Genomic DNA, 23,521 nt, shown 5'->3' on the forward strand with positions numbered 1-23,521 from the left:
TAAGAGATACATCTAACGCAAATATAGCGTACTAATATGCAACCAGTTGAAGTCATTCGTGCGCGTGATTTTCGCGGCCATACCCAGGACTTTCCCTAAAGTTCACCACTGCTCGCACAGATGGCAGCATAAGCGATATTATTTACCTGACAGCGAGGCTTGCAAGGCGGCGCAAGCGTAGTTCAAATTCATCCGCCATATTCGTCGTGTCAGACGGAGTGCAGTGCACGGCTGTGTCATGTTTTATCGTAAATTTCATATTATTTATGAAATCGAGTCGTTATTGGTGCTTGTTTTATATAGGGGACACTGAAAATATGCGATCCAATGGAGTTTCGAATGGACACTCGTGTCGCTTGTTGAAAAATAAACGTGCAACGAACTGTGCATTCGTGTGTTTATGATAACAGCATTAGCAGTAACCGTCGGTCGTTATTGTTTTTATCCATAACTGGTATAAAGGTTGAGTGCTATTATGCAAGATAACATAACCGTGACCTTCGATTTCATGACCGTGCTAAAGGTGCTTTTTGAGGTTAAAATGCAGCTTGGATTTTGAGCGACTGCGCCGAGCCATCAGGTCAGTAAATAATATCGTTTTATCTATTCTGATACCACGTTTCGAGGGCTCTATCAACTGTCCCAGTTGCAAGTTATACGATTCGAATGTCCAACACGTCAAGATGTTGACTTGAGAAGCCGGCAAAAAGTTCGTTTACATTTTGTAACAGGAAAAGTATATACTAAATGTGAGTAGAAAATTAGGTATTTACTTAAAAATGTTTCCAGTGTAAAGAAAAAGTGTTGGTTATGTCAAGAATTGGTTGAAAGTTCAAGAAGTAATACACGTTTCGTTGACGTTTGGCGCTAACAGTACGAAGCCCCTTCCGCCGGCGGGCGGGAATGCAACCTCTCCGCGGGACATAAAAAGGGACTAAACTAAAACAAGCTTCCCGTGGCAGCGTCTTTGCTTATCCAAATACTTTTTGTAGTACGATCTCGCTTTACTCGCTACCAGCCTTGCATCAAGTCGCTATAGGTATACCATTTACCGTTACCATAACCATCAACCTTTAAGCTCATACTCACGTAGCGTAGACCGTAGTTACGAGGAAAAGTAAATTGGTATGTACATAGTATGTACAGTCAAAGGCCATAAGTCGTGTAGCACCTTACTGATCATATTCGCGTGACACGGTTATGCACATGTGTTTACTCTAATTCTGAGGCCTACCGTACCTACATAGGAGATTATCAGCTATATTATGCTTTTGGTTGGACAGGTCTTATGCTGTTCATACACGATCAAGTTTACCGGTCAAGTTTACAGCAGATTTGAAGCGGCGTCCAGTAAACATGACGGTGCATGATGTCATGACTTGACGGTTTATGACTATGAGTTGACTGGACGCCACTGCAAGTCCACTGCAGACGGTAATATTGATCGTGTATGGCCAGCGTTATAATAATGGGGCTATCCTTTTCCACGCGTAAGAATATGAAAAGGATGGCATTAATTTCAGTCATCAGACCTGTCAATTTAGCTTAGGATTTTGTATACAGCTGAAATAGCATTTCGTGATGCAGTAGAATCAGTATTCGTAGTCATCATCATCATCATAAACAACGCATCGCGCGCCGGTCCATTACCGAGCACGCGTCTCCTCTCAGTATGAGAAGGGCTCGTATAAGTATTAGGTAGTTATTCGGTGCATCACCATTTACTAGCACTCACTTATTTAGTTTCATATGTTTTGCTTTCAATTTTGCTTGAAAAACTTATTTAATTCTATTTGTCTCTTGACCATATCGCATTTTTTTTAGTTTATGTCATCAATTAATGATACCTACCTACTTGATATCATGCAGAATTGCAGAGTTCAGCTTCACCCACGTGCGGATTACGTCATGGTATAACGGTAATACTTGTGCATATATATTCGTCTCGAACCTACCTATCAATTATTTCATCGTAAAAGTCTTCCTGACTTAGATACTGTTTAGATTTGTACGTGATATCGTATTTTTACTCCTTAGATTTGTGCTCCATTATGTAAGCACTAGTCATTATGTACTTAGTAGGTAAGTATGTAGTTAGAAGGTAGTACTGTAGCTAGCTAGGTGCTTGATAAAGCTTTTGTTTGGAAACAAAAGGTTGAAACCAGTGAACAGGATAAATACCTACTAGTTTGTAAGTACAGTAAGTATCTACTTCTCAACAATTTACCGAACAAAAAAGTAATTGGTTACCTCAAACATACCACCGAATTTAAAAGTCAACTTACAAACATGGGTCTGTTTGAATAACTAAAGAATAGTTTTGAGTATTGTAAACTAACTTTGAATAACTGACAACCGGTTCTTCAAACACAAACTTAGACCTACCAACTGCACTGAGCATCCATTAGGGCATTAGGGACTCCATTAGAATTTAGACGATGTTTTGCGGAATCAAGCGCAAGGCGAAGTCGTAAAGGTCCTTTAGGCAGGTTCTACATCAGAATCTATTGTCCAAGGACCTCTTGCGGCTTAAACGATAGGTTCTGAAACAGTTAATTCATTGATAAATCAGTCAATCTACTGTTCCGATCATTTAATCCAAGGTTCCGATAGTCATAGTAATGACTGTGGCAAAACTGACAATAAAACTTGTCTAATTCTTATCGACGCGATAAGACTGCTATGCCACACAGCCGTAATTATTTTCTTACTTTTTGCAGGATATATTCCGGAAAATGCTCAAGAACTAACTATACGAACTTATACTCCATTACAATTTTTCTATCGGAACTCGGGAGTAACAATTGTTCCAAGAGTTTACCTTATTTTGATTTCTGTGATATATAGAACTACACAGCGTACCTACTTTATTGATGATCGATCCAATGTATTAAGAAAAGAAGAAGTCATGATAATATTATTGAAATCTATAGATTTCCTCTGTAAAGATCCGTATTGGTGCCGGTATTAACTTGTGATTCCCGTGAATTGGTTTTGATGGTAAATAGACGATGGCGCACATTCTGCACAATATAAATCTTGAAGACGTACAATAAATTGGCAACTTTACCGTGTTATTTTATCAAGACCTCGATACACATACATATTACCTGCTTACTTCATGGAATTCTGCACTGTTGCACAAAACTGTTACAGCGTTTCGCCAATTACTTCAAACATCCTGCCAAATGGCCTAGTCGATTGCACCACTATAATTAAAACTTGGTGTGCTTTTTACCTGATTCGAAGTGACTAGGACATAGTTAGTAACACAACGTTTACTAAACTATAAATCCAAATAAGCTTCTAGTTTTCATTCAACGATTTTTGAGTGATCGTTAAATATTAAGAATCAAGCGAAATTTACTACTATTTACGTCAATTAAAGTTAATTTACGTAAATAGTAGTAAATTCTCGTGTCAAGCCAGAAGTCTTGATTATCTTGTCTTGTCTTGCCAGGATGATGATTCTCGATTGCTTTCCCGAAATAGTCTAAACGAACAGCGTATTGCGTCAAACAGTACGTCTTCTATAAATACACCCAAAGTAAACATTACCTGCCTACAGTACCTAAGGTGAGCAGTAATTCAAATGCTAAGCCGATATTCGCATGTAAATTTTAATCCTTGTAACAGTTCTAGACTATTTACTAAGAAGCCGGTTTAGCTAATGAGAATTATTATTTTCTAGATTTAGAAACTATGTTATACCTATTAGGTATGTTATCATATAAAAACAGTTGTGACGTGTTTAGATTGACCACATCCTATTGACTCGATTCATTTGTAAGTTTTTAAGAAACATAATTGGCGTAGACGTAACTAGTTATGTGTAAATCTGGAATTTAATATTGCTAACTCCAAACAAATTCGGAAAATCAATGCAATTCAAACAATCATCACAGTGAATTATTGGCTGCTGCTATTGTGAGTTAAGGCGAGTATATTATTATAGATTTATGAGATTTGACCAACTTATAAAACATGGTCCTTAAAAGGGCATTTTGGACCCTTTGCGAGGGCAAGGGGTATCCAGCCGCATGATCCGTGTACGTACCTAGTTGGAATGTCAAATAACACAAGGGTGAAAACAAGGAGTAAGCATTGTAATGTGCATTGTATATAGCAGAGTAAGTAGAATATGCCAGCCAGTTAAGGTTTATTCAAATACAAAACACAGAAACATCTGCATCTTGAGTGACTGCACGCTCAAGACAATGTACAGTCGAAAGTGCACGCATGAATCACATTCCGTATACGTAAAGCAGTAGCTTACAAAGAGTATGATTTGTTTCATAATACACGAAGAAAAAATACAACAATGGACAATCTTATGACCGCCGAAGCGTCAAGAAAAGAGATGATAAGTAATTTGCAAAATTGAGAATACATTATACTTAAATACTAACTGACTTAACTCTCACACAATTTTATGAGAGAGGGAGCGGTGACGGTGAAGCATGCAAGATGGTAAATTAATATTCGATAAATCATTAGCCTCTTCAAATGTCTGAAAGACAATATCCATAGGCATTTAGAGTCAATTTTATTCTAATCATCTAATCATTAACCAAGATAAATAATTACCCCCTTTTAATGATTACGATGACTGACGATGGATTATGATATGGTGATCAACACATAAATGCGAAGACCCGTAGGAGAACTAAAGTAACCGATATAGCTCAACGAGTTGCGAAGCTGAAGTGGCAATAGGCAGGCCACGTAGTTCAAAAAACTGATAGACGTTGGAGTCCCAAGGGAATTGCTATTTTCATTGGAAAGCGATGCATTGAGAACCTTCCACTAGGTGGGCTGATGGCTTCGACCGAGTCGCTGGGAGCCGTTGGGTTTAGGACTATGTGCAGCTGTGGACGTCTATGGGTTAGTGGCGACGATGATGATGATGATGAATGGTTTCGTTTACATATAACTATGACGATTGTTCGAAAAACAATCTCCATAGGTATTTAGAATAAATTTTCTTATAATCTCATTAATTTTACTTTCAACCTTAAACAACAGTATTTTGAACAACACTTCGGAGTGCCTGGGAGTGTCTGAGGAAACTAAATTATCAGTTTATACATTTTGGTTTAAGCCAGCCCCACCTGTAGATACATTGTTCCTAATAAGGAATAATCTTATTATTTCTGGTCCTGCTCGACTACGGGCTTAAGAAATTATGAGCGTGTAAAGATTTTGTAAATCCTCTTTAGTTGGATTATTTCTCATAACTTCACATTATTCGTCTTTCTAGAAATAATAGAAACGTTTAGGATTTTTTATTCAAATTAACTTTTACCAGTGCTGTTGAATTGTCAAATGCATCTACCACTGGTTCAATACCTTTCTCTCTCTACAGAATTGATGAAATCTCTATCGTTTGGCAATTATGGTCTTACCAACAACATCATCAAGGGTTCTACAATTCTTAGCGAGCCTAGGACTGATCTATTTCTATTTAGACCTAGGAGTTTCTCTATAATTTGCCATCGTTTTTCAGTTTTTTTTTGGCAATCCATTTTGCGTCTTAGTAAAAAAGCCCATCTATCTGCCGAAGTTTAGTGCGAATTGCGACCCAATACGTTTCCGAAGTTTCTCTCATTTTATTTAGATATCGATAAAAAAATATTCTTTTTCTTTTCTTCATGAAAAATGCCACCAATAAAAAAGTTTTATCCATCTTTTATCAAAATATAGCCTCAAAATTAAAGAATTGGTAGATAATTTATATAATTTCGTTAACTCGGTTATAAATTATAATACAAACCCGTGTATCTAGTAGCAATCTGATAGCTAGATAGTATGCAATATTTACGATGAAACTGGCAACTTACGCTGTTATCAGCTGATAAACATTAGGTTAACAAGGTGTGCATTCAAGCTACTTTGTCTATCAATAGATTTCACTAACATTCCAAAATAAATTAATAATGCAGAAAAATATCTGGAGAAATGAAGGGGTTTAGTTTTGTAATGTAATGATTTCATCACTTCACATAGTAGGCTTGCTGCGCCGCGCGTCGTAGTTTGCTGCAGTGTGAGTTGTGACGATCGTAATCATCACGGATTGGCCGACACACTCACTATTGGCTAAAATGAGTTGTTGCAGCAAGAATACCATAAATTCAGCCAATCACAACAATTGAGATTGAAGCAATGACTGATGGGACTTTTTCGTAATCGACTAGTAAGGTCCGATATTAAAGCGTAAGGGAAACAAGTTATCCTGAATGAAATAAGTTTGTTGTGCGGCCGCGCCGTTTAAAGTTTGCGTTTTTGATATCCGTCAGTTACATAACAATAGGTTATGTGTGCGAGAGGGCACACAATAATACACTTAACCGACTTCAAAAAAGGAGGAGGTTCTCAATTCGTCGGAATCTTTAATTTGTATGTAACTGATAGATGCCAAATGTGATCTATTAAATTGGCCCTACAATATGCGTAAACGTAACTGCGATTTAAACTTGACGGTTCTTGTTTGTCAACTTGTCTAAACTCTAAACAGATGTCTAAAATGCATTTCGCGCGTAACCTGTTATAATTTCAATGTCATAAAGTATCAGGGCCCAGCTCTTGAACCACAAGAGCCTGCAACGGCCAATGAGCCGGCTTTCTAGAAAGTGGTATTACAAATCCTATCAGATTCTGCGGCATTGAAAGCCGTATTTTGCAATGGGTGGGTGTTATCAAGGGGATATAAAAGCCACTCTAGATTAGAGTTTGTGGGTGTTATTGACATCATCGAAGCTGCTACATAAAGTGAATTATTAAAAACTAACGACCCGCCTCGGCTTCGCACGGGGAGCCTACCAATTCCATAGATAAAATATGGGTATGAAACATGAATGTGTTATACCTATTAGAATCTGCCTACTTATAAACATTCCTCGTGAAATGTTCTGAATACAATGAAACCCATATTGAATTGCACTGAGTTTAGGCGCCTACCAATTTTTTTACTGGAATCAAACCTGTTACTAATAAGGACGAAATGAAAATGTATTGTATGCTATATGATATGTAATAACGCTAATGAATAGTCTACTTTCTACTAAGCTATTATACTGATCGCGATCGATTTGGAGTTCCGTCTTCTATTTCCGAAACTGTTAATCAAATCTTCACTAAACTTACATGATATTACCAACCTAACACAACACTTGTAAAGAAGATAATTGTGAGAATCGGTTCGTTTCGCATTTAGTATGGAAGTATCGATTAAATTAAGTATTAGAGATAATATTTTATGTAAATATAAACGAATCAATATAAATTAATTGTCTAGACAATTTTCTCTAACGACTGAGATCAAGAATGCAGATAATTATTGACACAGCAATCTATTTAAGTCGCCGAGGATTAAATGCGCCGTCCTGCCCGACATGATTGACAAAGGTCGCCTGTGCATTATCAGCTAGGCTCTGACTTTACGCCACAGCATAACTAACTAAATAATAAAACCAGTATAACACAGACTTAGGTTTGGATATTTTACGATTTTACTTGACGGTTAATTTTGTAAATCAGTATAAATATATTATGTATGTGCTTAAGGCTATCACTTCCTAAGATATAAACTATCAGGACCATTAAAAATCGCCACAACCTTGAAAAAAAACGCCGTATTTTGCAAATTATTGCACTATTTTCAGAAACTGGTGAGTGTAGATCTCAAAGTCATGAAAGTTTATACGTTTCTAGACAAAAAAGTTTAAAAAAAAATAGGCCAATAAAGTCAAGCTTTTTCTAGAAAAATATGGCTGCCAATATTACATTAGTAAATGTATTTTATTTCATTAATATTTCTTTCCCATATTTCGCCATTAACCCTTAACTAATGAATGTCATGAACATAACCAGTCTCATAAAATTATTTTTTTGTGAAGAGCGTCCAAAAATTTATTCACTTAAATTAGAAATTACTGAGTCATCTTTCTAAAGTTTAAAGAAGTTTATCACTTTGGCTTAAGAATTTTCCTGTTTATTGGCCTATCGAGGTAACCAGCTAATGCCTTGTTAGGACTATTAAAACGTACAGCCTAAGCGAAGCATATGTTGCGAAATAAGTGGATTAAGCTAGCAATAAATTAGTAACGCCTATTTCTTGCATTACGAAATTTTCGACCTATAAAACAATGAAATGCCAATATTTCATAAACAGAACTCGTAAAATATCAATATTTCCTGCCATTACTCACCATGTCTTGTAGTCAGTAAATGTACTGTTATTTTAATAAATTCATACTACAAATTGCTCGGGTAGAAAATATGTTTAATTTAATTAAGCAAATACTAATGACACTTCAGGGAATAAACATAAAATCTTGTCGTCGTTACCAGTAAATGAGGTTGGTTTGCCTAACAGACCAAAGCTGGCTCCACTAGCGACATGTAAGGATGCGGTTAATTAAGCCTCTGCCTAGATTTCCGCTTTAACCAGTCAAACCAGGGTAAGTGTTTTATAGTTATTCGCCGACTATAAATCTCTATTAACGGTTTTACGTGGCGCAGTACAAGAAGTAAGAATTTACCTATTAACGAGACTAAAATGCTAGATGCCCGATCATAAATCTCAAGCAACGTTGACGACGCATCAAAGGATACGACTGCATTCACTGTGCGATTTAACAAAAGGTTAACTTCATAAAATATCCCGAATGTCTCTTTTTTATGCTCAAGTCATTCTACCTACGTAATGATGAATTCATCACTTGTTTCCACAGAATGAAGACATGCAAAAAAGTTTGCGGTAATCAAACACCTTTATAAAAGACAAAGAAAAAACTCTACATAAATCTGACATGATGTCTTCACACACCAAAAATTACTTTGTGCACCATTTGTATTGAACATAAGAACACATTAGTAGTGTTTCATGTTACTTGAACAACACACGTGCACATGATAGATGGTAGGTATCACGAGCTCTCCTAAATCAGGTGGCTAGTAACTTGAGACCGATGAACTCTGTAATTAGCGGGTTACGTTCCAAGAAGGTGAAAGGAAAGTTTCGCGTGATCCTCTTTTTTTGTTAACCACCTTTGGTATTATAATGTTAATAATTGTCGCTTGAAGCCTCGCAATCTTTTCTTGTTGGAAACCAATTACTATGGCATTGGGCATATTACATGTCGGACGAGTGAAAGTAGGCATGTAATTATAAGATAATGATGAACATTGATGGACACTTAATTTGTCCGGTAATTTTATTAAACTATTCTCGAACGAGAATCTACAGAGGATGATTAAGCTTTACGAGCTCGGTGGCTTCTTAAGAACTCGTGAGAATAAACAGAGTGTTGAAGTATTTACTACCAGATTTGGCGTGACGCGAAGAAATGGGGAACTGGTTTGATGCTCGTTAAGACGCGCCACGGAGTCTCACGTATCTGAACAAAAAGCGAGCCGGGAACAGGGCAGACTCGTTTTGGACAATACCCGGCTTGACACTTGAATACCGATGCGTTTACCAGGCTCTTCGAGGGAAGGCTGCGTTTGGAATGTAGGCTTTGTAGATCACGATAAGCATTACTTGAAAGGAGTGAGTGTTCAGGGAAAAATGTGCAATTAGCTGTACAAGCGCATTTTTGGCTTTAATTAAATGTAAACGGTCAAAACTTTAATTGCTTTCTTATAATACAAAATCCAAGGGGTAATTGGGTTACTGATTCTGAATTTATAATTATTGAAGCATTTATCCATTTAAAAAGATATTTCTGCATTCCAATTACGCAGAATAAGTAATTGATGGATGCAGTAATCAGTACTTTTTTTAAATTTATAGACTAGAGCTTGCCTGCAATCAGACCTCCTGGCAAGTGATGGTGCGCCTAAGATAGAGCGCGCTTGCCTATTCACTCTTGACTTGAAGGTACCAGTGTTTATTAAAAGTGGAGGGAAAAACTGAAGCCAGAAGGGCCAGATCTTCCTTGACGATGCCTTGCTTTTCGATAGTTAAAAGGTAAAGGAGGAACCAGGTCAAAAACTCCTAGGGTATACTCCGAAATATACCCGTAGAATACTGATACACAAGCAACTTTGCGCGGATGTTTCAAACTTTGAAGTTTAGTATTGACCAGCACTTCGTAACCAATTAGTCTTCTAGTACGACGATCCACCGAATCCAATGCAAGCTGATACTTGGTAGAGCCATTCCATAAATGGCTGCAGTAAAAAGAGCTTCAATAGCTCGACACTTAAGGAACAGTTAAAAAATTCCGAAAGGTCGGCGGTTCAAACTCCACCCCTTGCACTATTGTCGTATCTACTCCTAGCACAAGCTGTACGCTTAGTTGGAAGGGAAAGGGGAATATTACTCATAATTAACATGGCTAATACTCTTTTAAAAAAAGTACTGTATCTCAAAGATACTTTGCCAGTAGTGAAATTTAAATCCCTAGCTCCATATATGAGAATTGCATGGGTCACCGACCCTTAATTACCCTTTGCTGCACGGCGCCGGTGCAATGCTCCAGTAAAATTTAACATAACAAGACTTTATTAGACCCAAACGGCGCCAGCTTACTTATTACATGTGACAAAAATGGATTGCCTTATAACCTCTAAGCCACTGTAATGATTACCAAGAATGTTTTTATTATTCATTATCTTCTTAGAATTTTTCGATACCTAAGATGGGTCTGCAAGTATCTTCTGATCTACTTGCTGATCTTTTCAGATCGACAAACAAATCCGATGTCCAGATTTGTCCTTATCACCAAAGTTTCACAATCGCAAATATTATGTACATCCGAATGACTAATCTTTTAAAGACTCAAATCCACCGCTGTATTAACGAAAAATCCAGCCAAAATCAAAGATTTGAATTGCGATAGTAGCAATTTAACTATCTTAACTTTTGTTTTTGATGTTACGCTCTTTAAATCTTACTTTCGGTGTCAGATACTTCGTATACAAATAATTTCAAATGTATTGAAAATCCTTAAATTCCTTCACTCCAGTATTCTTCCATACATTTACGTGTTGGGAGACCCCAACTCTTTGAAAAACTCGTTTAATAAATGATTTGTCAGGTCACCCTCGATATTCGTGATCGTTTTTGTGCATTAATGATATAAAAAGAAGCCAATGTACGACATAAATGGTTGTATCGATTGCAGCTAAAACCCTTTGTGGTGGTTTTTGTAAAACAATATCATCGACAACATCGTTTTACGTGTATGCCGATGATTCATTCGATTCCGTGAACCGGTTATTTGATTTTTTCGTCGGAACTGACTATTTTTTTGTCGGAGTAACTTCGAAGATACCACGTAATTTAACATGGTTTAACATAAATGTGAACTTTGAAACAAGATACACTAATGAAAAGATCGGTTGTCAAAGAGCAAATAGGTAGCTATCGGATTTCTTGCTGAATCTTGGTAGAAGCAATGCTCTTGAATTAATCGACGTTAAATATCACAATTTTATTTTGATTTTGAGTTAACAAAAACTAGCCTAACTACCTAACCTAACCTTAAGGTAACCTAACCAAATCCGGATTTCAGAAGTGTTTTAAAAATTGCATCTATATTTTTCTGAACACCCTTTTTAAGATTACAATTTACATATATTTCTTCTACAACAAATTGTAAACAACATTTGCCTTCCTAGAACTAATATAATAGTTGGTTAAGTAGAAACTAAGTAATTATTAGTTCGTGTAACGGAAGTTTTGTTAGTAGCTTTGTAATGAACAAGCCGATAATGATCTATTAAATCTATCAGAATGATCTAAGACTCTAGACACTAGTATTTCAGCTACTTGTTACTACGGCGACTTAAATTGGCACATACGAAAGCTTTGCTTGTGCAACGCTAAGTAAGATGTTTAACAAGATGATCATTAAGGAGCAGTGTGACGCGACAAGTTCCTATAAAAGGTATCCAAGTAAACGTTTTCCCGTTAACTATGACACACTGTGCTGAGTTTAGAATTTAAGAGCACTCGCAGACTGAAAACTTTTGTTCGGCCGATAATTTAGACGGTAGTTTATTGGCATGAAGACCGAAGTGCATAAATGCAATGATTTATACCCGATAGTAAAATTTAAAGAGCTACCAGATTCCTATTAAAAATTATACCGACTGGCAAACAGTACAGCGCTCTACTCGTAATATGCCAGTGCACACTCGCCGAATATTTTATCGGCGACCTTGCTACCTTCAGTAGAGAACTGATCTTTAGTGTAAGGTGTCCAAGTAACTATTCTCGATGTTGCTCTCCCATTGCTAATAGAAAATTTTGGCTACGCCGTCATCATTGTTTGGAATATCATTGGCATGCACGATTAGTCTTGTTTGACTAAAATATCGGCTGATTAAAATAGGTCTAATCTGAAGTAGATCTAACACAACAAGCTTGGTGCACACTTGCGGAATTTTTATATTTAGTTCTAAATTGAGCTTAAGTGTAAAGTTCCCAAGTAGACAATTGCGCGACTGGATTCTTGATATTGCTTTCCCATTGCTGACAGAATATTTTCTGTCACTTCATCATCACGCGCGTTAATTCTTAAGAATTTTCAATGAATAAAAGTCTAGTCTGAAGGATATCTAACATACAGGCTTTGTACAGAACAAGCTAGTGTGAACGGTGCAATTTATAATATTTGCCTGTAATTACAGACGACAGTCTTCGAATTTATGGAGCAATTACTCCCATAATACCTTATGAAGACTGGTAGCGCGGTTGCAAAATATATGCGCTCAGTAATTCAAATGAGTGAAATAATCAGTGCAGTTGTTATTTATGTAGTGTACTTTTACACTTTAGCTGTTTCACTGAGTTTCGCGCTCTATTTATTATGATAATGAACTAGAGAAACAATTTAATAGAAAGTTGTTTGTTTATTGCCAAGATTGAATTAACAAATTAATTACAGTAAATCTAGAAAAAACATCTAGTATTGAATGTGTGAATTGTAGTGTTAGTGCTGAAAGAACGGCATGTGAACACGGTGAATATAATGTAGAAAGACTGATTTGTGGCAATGGACAATTTCTTAGTTAATATACCAGTTTAGATTGGAGTAAAATTAATAATTAGCGAAAAGTTAGGCTAAATCTTAGTCCATTTTGTATTGAAGAGAACTGGTACATACCATATTTTAACTGTCGATCAACTGAGTCGAAATATTGGCAGTTGAAATACTAAATTTATCTTGGCATGTACTCGTTATCTAAAATACAAAATGTCGCTAAATCACAAAATAAGCTTAAAATCATTATATCGTAGTCCAACTGAGTACATCATTGGCACTCAGTAATACGAAAAGAAAGGATAGAATGTATTGTGAAGAACAAAAACTGTTATAACCATTAGTACGATAATCGTAGTAATTTAGGGTTGTTAAAAATTTCATTACTATGACATGGTTGTCGAATGTTGAAATAAGATTAAAATAATCCTCTTTGTATATGTTTATATCCATCATGATTTAAACGATCATGTGCGTGATCATGAATTCTTCAAATAGAATTAAGGTCTGCCTTACAAATGCTAACGATTAATATTCATAGCTGACTTGGGTCAGATGTATCTATTGACACCAGACTCTCGGGTCAAGAATCAGTGGAGATTGACGATAAAATGGGGCATTTAGCGAAGTTATGAACGTCATCGTCTACTATATGATTAACAATGAGCGATTACATCGATTCTTCACATTTTTAACCCCCGACCCAAAAAGAGGGGTGTTATAAGTTTGACGTGTGTATCTGTGTATCTGTCTTTGGTATCGTAGCTCCCAAACTAATGAACCGATTTTAATTTAGTTTTTTTTGTTTGAAAGGTAGTGTTTTTAGCTATAATCCAAGAAAATCGGTTCAGCCGTTTGAAAGTTATCAGCTCTTTTCTAGTTACTGTAACCTTCACTTGTCGGGGGTGTTATAAATTTTTAATTTACACTTGTTACCTTTTCTATTTTGAGGTATATGTTCATACGCTATGATAAGATGAAGCAATGAAGATCTTTAGCTATTTGGTTTAGTATTACAGAATTTAGAGTTGAATTTTGATAACTTTAGTTCTATTCTATTTTCATTAGGTCTATCATAATATACCTAATACCTCCTGGTTTAACATTCAATAGATATTTAATTAGTAGGTTTCTTGAGGCATGGAAAACATGCTATATCTCACTGTTTTGCTTTGATTGTCTATTGTCATATTCGAGAATGTTTACAAAAGAACGTAGAATCTCTTTATCAGCGGACAGAATAATTAAAAATGTTAAATATGCAACAAATAAAAAATGCAACATGAATCGTGAGATAAACTAAAAACTTGAAGGTGTTATATTATCACATAGGAGTGCCTAGACATGAGTTACTTGAGTGCCGGTAAAACTGCTCTTTTTCTCACTAATTAGGTGGCAGTTAACATCGCTAATTGTACACAGCAAGATTTTCTGAGAAAGTTGTTTGCGATTACGTCTCCGATGTTGGAATCGTATTACCCGTGTCGTATGAAGATGTAGATACAACGCGTGATATCATTATCATCATCATTAACAACCGATATACGTCCACAGACGACGTTGGTCTCTTTTAGGGGCTTCCACACGTCACTGTCTTGCGCCTCTTGAATCCAGCGGCTTCCTGCGACTCGTTTGATATCGTCTGTCCACTTGGGGGTTTTCCAACGCTGCGCTTTCCGGTGCCATTCTAGTGCCTTGCGACCCCAGCGTCTATCAGTTTTTCGAACTAGTGCCCTCCCATTACCACTTCAGCATCATTTTTTTATTTTTTATTTTTTATTTGTACCAGAAAGTTATAACAATAAAAATAAAAATAAAGAAAAAGTGGACAGGGAAGCAATTATCCCTATAAGAGATCTCTACCAGTGACCCTTGGCAGTGTGCGAGGTTGTAAAGGGAGTAGAATAGGTACAGCAAAGATAGATAGTAATTATGAATAAGCTTCGTAACTCGTAGAGCTATGTCGGTTTCTAAATAGTTCTCCTACGGATCTCCTCATTTCTGATAATGTCGTTCGTGAAGCGTCCCATTTCATCAGCCTGTATGCGTCCACTGCTATAGGCCTTTCCAAGAGCGCGCCATCACCACGGTCCTCCGTCTTCCTCATCCACCCACTCCCCGCCACGTTCAGGTCATCGGTCCAGCGGGCTGGGGGTTGTCCCACACTGCGCTTACCGGTACGCGGTCTCAAGCTTGATATATCAATCAGTAATTTTCACATTCATCTAGCAATATCAGTAACACTAGAGAGGCCGAGTGAGATGTAGGGCGACGTAAGGATATCTATATGACCTTGACTTCATATAACGCCTATTGACTCGAGCGTTCAGTCCAGTGCTCTGTTTGATATATCATTGAACATTGCTTGCGCTCGTTTAGGTGTTAATATGAATAAAAGTTACATAAAAACGGGCCGAATTGAAAACCACCTCCTTTTTCGGAAGTCGGTTAAAAACTAAAATTTCTCACAAAGATGCATCATGCACTTAGTAAAATTATTGAAATTATTTATTTGAGATAAGAATTTCCGCAATGTTATTTAAAATGTAAAGTTATTTAAATTGCTAGAGGTATTACCGTTTTACAAATTACTAGTTGATTCCCGCGACTTTGTCCTCGTAAATTGAGGTTTCTTTAGTTTCCGATGAAACTTGATTTTCCGGGAGAAAAGTAGTCTATATCCATGTTTGGGATGCGACCTATATCTGTACCTTTCATCAATATCGGTTAAATATATAGTCCATGAAAAGGTAACAGACTGCTGTCTGTTACCTTTTGCTGACAATTTCGCATTTAAAATATCGTATGAAAGTGTTATCAACTTTAGCTCATATTATGACTGTACGATATGCATTGGGTTTGACCCATAATTCCGTCCGTGGCTCATCGCGATTCTTCGTTAGTTAGCAGTCATAGATAGCACGTTTTATTTTGCACTGACTACCTATTTTAATGCAACTGCGCATATCAATACATGTACAGTCAGCAAGAAAGCTAGGTTTGTACCCGTCAGTACAAGCGACCATAGGCGGGTGCAAAACCTAGCTTCGTTGCTGACTGTACCTATACATATAAGATTACGTACACTTGTATTATTACTAAACATTTCTGTTTATTCTGTTTCGAGGAGATTAATTTGTCTCATATTATGTTTCGTTTGCTCTATCACTGACTGGACCTACCTAATTAAAATAATTACCTATACTTATGGTACAGATAAACAATTTAATTAAACTAATTAATTGTGTATTCATACTTAGCTGTCTACTAATTATAATATACTAGATGATTCCCGCGACTTGGTTAGCGTAGATTTCGGTCTTACAAAATCCTGTGAGAACTTTTTTGATTTTCTGGTATAAAAAGTAGCCTATGTGTTAATCCAAAGTATTATCTACCTCCATTAAAAATTTCAGCTGAATCCGTCCAGTAGTTTTTGCGTGAAAGAGTAACAAACGTACATACACACACTTTCGCCTTAATATTAGTGTGATCAACCTCGTTAGCTTTTGAAGGTTCCCAGGACACAGCATTCAGCGGCCCTTTTAGCTGATATGTCCAAAACAACGTTTTCTTCGTCACTTTTGTAACTTACACGCGAAATTTCATAATAATTGTTAGGTTTATAGTTTAGGTACCTATTCTATTACTCATAAACACCTACCTACTTCTAGCCTTGCACTGCATGCAGTTTGATTATTGATAATGCACGCACAATAGGTATAGGCACTGCATGAATAGTAACACGTGTAACCATTTACCCATATATTTTGTAATTATGTATAATCCGGGTATCTGTAAAACAAGAGTAAATAGGACCTTTTAGGCAAAAGCTTCGATCAACACGCCACAGCATCACTTCCCATCAGTGACCGTGGCCAAGCGTGTGCCTAATTGACTAAAAAAAATAGAATTGTTCTTATGATTGAGATATAACTAACTATGCATTAAACTACTGCGGCTCTCTACTTTTAAAAATATCGATAAACTAGCTTAAGCCCGCGACTTCGTCCGCGTGTACTACACAAACTTCAAACCCCTATTTTAACCCTTCAGGGGTTGAATTTTCAAAAATTCTTTCTTAGCGCATGGCTACGTTATAATAGCTACGAGTATCTGCATGCCAAATTTCATCCCGATCCGCCCAGTAGATAAAGCTGTGTGTTGATAGATCAGTCAGCGTTTCCATTTATACAATATTTATATAGATTAAAATACGTGAGAGAAGTAAGAATTTCACTAACCATAACACCAAATACGTACCTAAAGGAAAGTCATAAAATATGAAATAAAACATCCTTTTAGATGGCACAACTCACAACCATCCAGTGAATTATTTCTTTAATTGAATTAATTAACCTCGCGATTGACCTTTTTGTTGGCATTCTGCAGAAGAAAAGTGTAGCCAATTAATATGTCAAATATGTAGGTCAGAGGCATGATTCGTTCGACTGCAGCGCTCTGTTCGTTATTCCAGTTTCTCAAGATACTGAATATGCATCTAAACTTAGCAAATGATGCACGGAATAAATCAATGGCTGAGAGGTATGACCTTATACCAATGAATAAGTTTAGACAAATACGAGTATATAATGAAAATGAATTGTGCCTTAATTAAGTTTAATTTATTTATTTTTGACATTTATTAGGCTTTTATAGCATATTCCTGCTTTAATGAAAGAATACAAAACAAACTTAGATAAACTGATAACTAATCTGTTTGATGGAGTTTCTGGTCTGTACTACAGAGTACAGAACATGATACTTACATTTAGATAAAAGATGGCGGCCCCAAAACAGCTGTTACGATCGGCGGCCATTTTAATGTCTGTTACTTTCAAATTGTATAGACCTTTTGATTCAAAGCGTAGTTTGAGCCATAATTCTAAGTTGCTAAATATCAGAAAGGTAGGTTTCAATGTCTGATAAAAATAAGTACTTAAAATCCATGTTAATATGAGAAAAAAACATCCCAAGTTAATATCAGAAAAAAAACATCCGCTGGTATAAATCCTAATACCACCTATTGAAAGTATTATATGAATGCTATCAGTTAATGCATTCCTCAATTTTATCTTCGATATCACTATGGATCGTGAACTATTGTGGCCGTGAATTGGTCCATCAATAAATTTGGAGATCAGAGAGGCCGTTGCCTGACGGGAGGGTACTTTATTTAAATATTATTTAGGGGTCGATGACTTTAACTCAATGAAGTGTCAATTCAGATGATACCTCGTTCAAGTTATGTTTCTTCATGAACCGTCTTATGTTTGATATCGATCTCACTAATCACTTGGTTTGGTACCTACCTAAGCAAAACAGAATAAGCACGAAACACTTAATGTAAGATCGAACTGAGGCTTTATTTAGAGTTAAAACGTGATATATTTATGCCAGTTGTCTCGTTTTGAATCTGTATAAACTCTTAGGAAATTCGAAGTACTCTTTATCTCAGTTTAAATTTTAAAAGTTTAGATTATTCAAAAATATTATGTATTTTTGTAGACCAATTTGTGGCCCATGATATGTCAAGCCACTTCCAGCAGATCTTAAAGTATTCGGATTCTACCATTCTACTGAGAAGAACCGGCAAGATAATTAGCAGTTACCCACGTTTTTCAAAAGGCAAACACTTAAATCGGAATCTGAAACTATCAAAAATTAACTTTTTTTTTTTTAAATTGCCGCGATAAATCAACTTGTCCAAGTATTGGCACTGCTTCTCGTGCTTACTTTCGATTTTCTAATCCACTATCCATAGACGTTGGAATGTGCCCACATAGTGCCCACGCAACGCTATTCGGCCGCAGTCAAAACATATTAGGTCGGATAGACAATGTGATACTGACCACAGACATGCAAGATGGCTTCCCATAGGCCTACCATCAAATAAACGAGACCATAGAAACACAGAGCAGACGAAATTGGAAAATCTTTCGCTTTTGTTAGGGAGAGATGGAGTAGGTAACTTTATTCAGTTCGATTTAATTTTGGTAGTTTCATTCGAAATCAGAGCAATAATTGTTCGTACCTATAAGTTAGATAGTACTTTTCCTTTATTTTGATAATACTGAAATGAAATCATCCAGCATTCCTCCTAAGTTTTTGGAGTTAATATATATGTTTGTATTCTAAGTAGTTAAATATCACTTGCTTTGACGGTGGAGAAAAACATCGTAAGGGAACCTGCATGCCTGAGAGCTCTCCATAATGTTCTCAGAGGTATGAAGTCTGTCAATCTGCACTTGGCCAGGCTTTGAGTACTATGGTCTAAAATCTAAATCCTTCTCATTGTGAGAGGAAGCCTGGGCTCAGGAGTGGGCAGACGCGTGAGATGTTGATGAGGTAAGTGCTATTACGTATTCAAGTGGTATATAATTTGTTGTCATTCATCTAGGCGCTGGCTACTGTCACATCCTTTCGTTGAAATAGGCGTGTGCGCACGTGGTTGTCGTCGCCCAGCGACTCGGAGACACCACAGAATAGTCAATAAGTCATAGTACCTTTCAGTGACATGCCCGTGCTGTGACGACACACAGGCGACTTCGTAATTGCCACAAGCCATTATGAACTGTCGACTGTGTAATACAGATGGATTACGGATAGGACTGACGTATTCTGGAGTGGAAGCCGTGTACTGGTAGAGCATTATCGGACGACCTCGACCCTGCTGGATCCATGATCTGAGGAAGGTCCCGGGTGGATAAAGAAGGTGGAAGTTTGCTTTTGGTGGCGTGCTCTCGAAAAGTACCATGTTCAGCAGTGGACGAATACAGGCTTGTGGATTAGATTGCATTACAGATAATTGTTTCAGTAATGTGTTCAGTTTTCCCTGAAATTATGACGAATTGAAGTCCAGCCCGAATTAGTCAATTAAGAACAAAATCATGCTATTTATCCAAGCAGTCTTGTAAGCTGTGACTACCGCGTATCTTTTATAATCTGAGCCAGATCTGAACGGTGTAATGTTACAAGATTAAACAGTAAATAAGTAACACATAATTGAAATGCTTTCGATATGTCAAAACGAAAATAATACGTGGTATCGTTAAAGTAGGTTGTTACGAACAACGATGTGGTCGGATCGATTTCAAGGATTCGTGGTTTTACGTACACCAGGTTTTTGGGTACAGAATATCGAATTTATTTACCTACCGATTGTAATGTACCGATCTCATTTACTATCCTGCATTTAAAATGACTTTTACTACTTCTGATCCTTAAAGATGTGCGCCACTGTGTGTATTGGTATATTTTATGTAACTTACTTAGGTCACTTCAGTTAAAACTATCCATAGAGATGTTAAGTAGTTACCTAGGTGTTTTATGTGTAATTGTATATCGAAAATACAATGTTTATGTCTGTATGTATAATTATGTAGTCATCTTGAAGTAGGTACCTAACAGGTGTTGAGTTCAAAATCTTCAAATCAGAAATAATACGCGTCGAATTCAGAATTTCTCCTTTTTTAGGCATAACATTAAAATTATTACGATCTAGATTATTTTCTATGAAAATACTCGCAGCTAACTCCGTTTTCCCGGAGTATGAGATACAAATCGAGGGCGAATACAATTGATTACAGCTTATAATTTATGATCAGCTATTCCCATACCAAATTGATTCATACTTTGAAATGTTTATTTGTTATAATTCGATTAAATGGCTGACGGACTGTTCGCCGGGTTTACCGCAATACGCTGAGGTAACGAGTAACAACACCCGCTTTGTTCTGTGAAATTAGCAGAAGCGATTTGTTCAAAACTCTTGCACAATTCGCGGTTTCATGGAACTCAGAATCGTTCCCACTGCTTTGTTGTGTCAGTTACATTTTTGTTTTTCGCAATATTAGAATTTGTTATTCATGTTAATGACTACTATAGCGGACTGTGATGCGAATGTCCGGTATCACAATATATTGGCGTTGATATTTTGGCTAAAGTTCCTTTACTTAATTTTTTACTACCAGGTCGTCTAATTTTCTTTGTTACTCAATGCAAATCGAGCAGTACTTGTACACCTCTGTATCACAAGTTTATTTTTCCGTCATTTGTATCAATTTTTGCGGTTCCAGTGGCATATTATTGTAAATTGAATATGTACTTGAAAAGCGCAACCGCCGAGTTTCTTGCTGGTTCTTCTCGGTAGGAACGGCATCCCGAACCAAGGTAGATTTTTTGACGATTCAAAAGCACTTGTAAAAGTTTAACTGAATAAAAACATTTTGAATTTGAATTTGGTTTCTGTGTCAATTTATGGAAATGTACTTATTTACTTTCTTTTGTTTTCTATTTCACTTTCTTATAATAATGAAGAGGTGCTCAGCCACAATTTGAAATACCAAATTGAGAATTCTGTGTAGACTATTATAAATATCGTTAAATCAAACAGCGCAGGTATCTATAGCTATAGTTATAATAATTTCTGTATCATTGCGCTTACTTTTTACTCGATCGATATCAGTTTTTGGACTTATTTTGTATTCAGTAGCCACTCTCCGTTGTGCCCATGGCCCGTTTAAAGGCGCCTCATTACTTTTTATCGATATGAAATTTCGAATTTTTTTCGTCCCCATAAACATTTTAAGAATTGTCGGCACGGAAATGACTTCATTTTTGATCATCGGTGAGAATCAGGTTAAGGAGAAACTTGAAAGGCACAGACCCTTGTAAAACATTGATGCAATCAATGCGACAATTGCAATTGTTCTGATTGGTTAACAGATCTCCCTTTTTGACTAAAACTGCATAGTGGACCAGGGAAACCCGAATTCTATAATTTCAATGAAATAACGTATTCTTACGTTAGTTTTAATACAGTCTGGAGTTTTTAATAAAATAAACAAGGGCTATATTAGTTTGCTTAAAACTTCACACTTCCTTACTATCGCTTGCTTTAACCATGAAGGAAAACATTGTGAAGAAACCTGCATGCCTGAGAGTTCTCGACGATGCTACAAAAATCACTTCTTCTCCTTTTTGTTAGCTCTTATTTATCCATTGTTGGACATAAGCCCCTCACGTGCACACCATTCCTCTCGGTGTAAAGCGAGTCTCCCCGCAAGCTTGGTGATGTCGATGGAAACAAAAATCACGCCCATTACCAAACCAATTAACCAACGAACAAACAACAATTTCGCATTATTATAATATGGGTCGTGATGGTAGATTAAAATAGCGTATCTGACTCTCAGAGAAAGACAATTAGCTTTTCTTAAATTTAGAATTCGGAGGTTTACGGGAATGTCCTTGGATTCGCAAAGATCTCAATAAAACCTGACAACTTATTTGTGTAGTACAATAAAGTTGCTAGAATCAAAGTCGTTAACATCGTCTACGTGGACTTTCAGCTTTGATGTGGGTATTTTATGTGGCCGTAAAATAGCATAACGTTTTTATTTGAGTTGGCTTTGCTTTGTTCTAGCATGTTGAAGTGTAATATGGGGCCGGCGCTTACTCATACTTTCAACAGGTTTTTACCTCATATTTTTTCATCTTACTGTGAAACTACTTTTTTATTGCAAGACAGGCTTACGCTTGACGACAATCAAAAATAATGGTGAGGTCTACGTTAGAGCGCGCTTGCATAGAAGATGCCTACCGACAAAAACCAGCAATAAACTCTAATTACCGACTGTCACAGAATCCTTAATCATCATCATAATCAACCAATAGCTGCACCGACTCACTACTGAGCAGGGGTCTTCTCTCTTAATGAGAAAGGTTTGGCTAAGGTCTACCACAAAAACCAAGCGTAAATTGGCAGACTTCACATAACTTTGAATCAGGACATTATGGAAAACTCTCAAGGCATGCAGGTTTCCTCACTTCCTTCCACCATTAATTGGTTAAAACAAGTGATATTTAATTGTTTAAAAGTTAGATTGCATATAACTGATAATCTGAAGAGTTGTTTGACTTCATTCCACCCTCCTTTTTCTACAACTACACCGCACGCACCGCAAGCAATTTCACCCTTACTATCTCGTTGCCTGCTGTACTTCGACCGCCCGTTCCGCCAGATCCTTTTTTCAACGCACATGCAAATTGTGGAATCCGCTCCCTTCGGTGATGTTCCCACTAGATTACAACATAGGGTTATTCAAGGGGCGGGCCAACAAATTCCTGAATGACCGGCAACGCATTGGCGGTTTCTCTGGTGATCATGAGCGGCAGTAATCAAGTGAATTGCCTGCTGGTTTGCTCGCTATTTTTATTTTAAAAAAACAACTCCGTAAGGTATGAGGAGCATGACCGGGTTCTTACCCTGGACCCCACGAACAGGAGGCCAACACTAAGCTATCGCCACTTCGCATACCTAATAATAGAACCTATTATTACCTACCATAGAGATGGTGCTATATTTGGAAGACTTGGCGGAGGCAATCATAGGTAAAGTATACCTATGATTGCTTCAAAAGCAGTTATTGCAATGGAACGTAAATTGTTATGCCTTCTCGTTCCGGGAATAGTTTATTTCCCCGAGGTTCGATGCCCGCTCTGGAAGCTTTGACGCTACTGTTTAC

General features: G+C 36.9%; 1 protein-coding gene across 1 annotated transcript in view; it reads left to right on the plus strand.

Annotated features, from left to right (window-relative positions):
• The first annotated feature begins 191 nt into the window (after window positions 1-191).
• LOC123879995 (rho GTPase-activating protein 23) overlaps window positions 192-23,521 on the plus strand; it is a 473,286-nt gene continuing 449,956 nt past the window's right edge. The window contains exon 1 of the mRNA XM_045927897.1: window positions 192-580. The gene's annotated coding sequence lies outside the window, so the exon portion shown is untranslated. The remainder of the gene's footprint in view (window positions 581-23,521) is intronic.

This window comes from Maniola jurtina, chromosome 3 (assembly GCF_905333055.1).
Source record: "Maniola jurtina chromosome 3, ilManJurt1.1, whole genome shotgun sequence".
NCBI lineage: Eukaryota > Metazoa > Arthropoda > Insecta > Lepidoptera > Nymphalidae > Maniola > Maniola jurtina.